Source organism: Danio aesculapii, chromosome 2 (assembly GCF_903798145.1).
Source record: "Danio aesculapii chromosome 2, fDanAes4.1, whole genome shotgun sequence".
NCBI classification, from domain to species: domain Eukaryota; kingdom Metazoa; phylum Chordata; class Actinopteri; order Cypriniformes; family Danionidae; genus Danio; species Danio aesculapii.
The window spans coordinates 10,526,815-10,528,901 of NC_079436.1; the positions used below are offsets into that span (position 1 = coordinate 10,526,815).

General features: G+C 38.5%; 1 protein-coding gene across 2 annotated transcripts in view; it reads right to left on the minus strand.

Annotated features, from left to right (window-relative positions):
* Positions 1-1,581: 1,581 nt before the first annotated feature.
* Positions 1,582-2,087, minus strand: part of dis3l2 (DIS3 like 3'-5' exoribonuclease 2) — a 55,010-nt gene continuing 54,504 nt past the window's right edge. For both annotated transcript variants that reach the window (XM_056472549.1, XM_056472555.1), the window contains exon 21: positions 1,582-2,087. This exon is cut by the window's right edge and continues 2,389 nt beyond it. The gene's annotated coding sequence lies outside the window, so the exon portion shown is untranslated.

The following is a 2,087-nucleotide window of genomic DNA, read 5'->3' on the forward strand; positions in this document are numbered from 1 at the left end:
TAAATAATTCAATTGATCAGATTTTAATCTTTAATAAATAATATAATCCTGCAATGTGCCTATTGCAAATACCGAAGAAGATTTTTATTTACTAAACCTATATGAAGACACATTTAATTGGGTGAGCGGAGGGCCCTACGAATCTGCCATTATAAATCTTTGAAAACTGGTGATAGGTTAAGGCAAAGGGGTCATAATAGAGCATGAGAGGGGACTTGGGGATGAATTGAGAACCATCTGTGTCAGAAAGGCATGAAATGTATACAATACGTTGAAACTGTCCTGTATATTTGAAAAGATACTGTATGGGAGAGAAGAGTCCAGTTTAGATGTTTGAAACATAGATACTAGTCATGATTACCAAATGTGAACTATATGTGGAAAAACGGTGATGATTATATTAGATATGTACATCATAAGGGCCAACAAGAAGAGGGGTCTTTAAATAGGGGTCGTAAAGGAGTAGGAGCTGGGAGAGGCCTGTTGAACCAGTAAACAGCTGTGAAAACACAAAGGTGGGAGGAAGCAAGGATAAAGGGGATAGCAAATTTGAGGGACATTGGATTTGTCCTGGGGAGAGACTGAGATGGGTCTGCTCCAGGCTGTCTGCTTTTTTGGGAAATATTCCAATAAAGTATATTCTTCTGATATTCATAACCCCAGTCTGAGCTCGATTCATTAAGAGAAAAGCCAGAAACCACATCAATACACACATTGCAATATCAATGCTCAAACAATATATTGTTCAGCCCTAATAATAATAATTTAAAACTCAATAAGAAAATTCAATCTAAAACTCTACTACAGAAGCAACATTTCAACAATGTAAACCAGAATAAACTAGAGAATATTATCCAGCAGAACTTCAACACAATGACCGGTGCACACAAATTGAACATGAATATAGTTTGTTATTCTTACATTAAAACTTTGGTGTTTTCTTATATTTAACCAAATTCATAAATCTAAAAATCAACCAGTTGATCAAATTGAATGAGAATGAGAGGACGAACAGCCACAGCCATATCACCCTGCAGCCCAATACGGGTTACTCACTGAAGCTAAGCAGGGCTGAGCCTGGTCAGTATCAGGATGGGAGACCACATGAGAAAACTAGGTTGCTGTTGGAAGTGGTGTTCGTGAGGCCAACAGAGGGCACTCAACTTGCGGTCTGTGTGAGTCCTGATGCCCCAGTATAGTGAAGGGGACACCATACTGTCAGTGGGCGCAGTCTTTCAGATGAGAGATTCTCTCTCTCTCTCTCATTAAAAATCCCACTTCTCGTAAAGAGTAGGGGTGTAACCCCAGTGTCCTGGCCAAATTCCCTCCGTCTCCCCTTACCCATTATGGCCTCCCAATCATCCCCATCCACCAAATTGGCTGTATAACTGTCTCTCCACTCCAACAATAACTTGTGTGTGGTGAGTGCACTGGCGCCGTTGTCCTGTGGCTGCCGTCGCATCATCCATATGGATGCTGCACACTGGTGGTGGTGTGGTGAGACCCCTTTTATGATTATGAAGCACTTTGGGTGTATGAATAAAAGTATGTACATGATAAATGCACTATATAAATACACATTGCACAACAGTTTATTTTGGTTAAGGTGTATTTTTAATTTGCTGCACAGAGTGTCACAATTAACCATGTTCCTTTTTCCCAGTTACACACATTATTTAAAAATACATGGATTTTAGGCTTTATGACGTCAAATTTAACAGAGCAGTGATAACACTAGCGTCTAATGATAGAAACAGACTTAAAACTGACAGTGATATTGGTTGGTTCTAACCTAACTGGTCAACAAAACTCTCTTAAAGGGACAGTTCACCCAAAAATGTTAATTTTGTCATCATTTACTCACCCATTTATTCATTTCAGACCTATTCGAGTTTTTTTTCAGTTCAACACAATAGAAGATACTTTAAAGGAAAGCTGGAAACCTGTAACCATTGACTTCCATAGTATTTGTATGTAAGTCAATGGTTACATGTTTTCAGCTTTCTTCAAAATATCTTCCTTAGTGTTTAACCATAGAAACAATCTCCTAAATGTTTGCAACTAATTGAGGGTGAGTAAATGAAGTA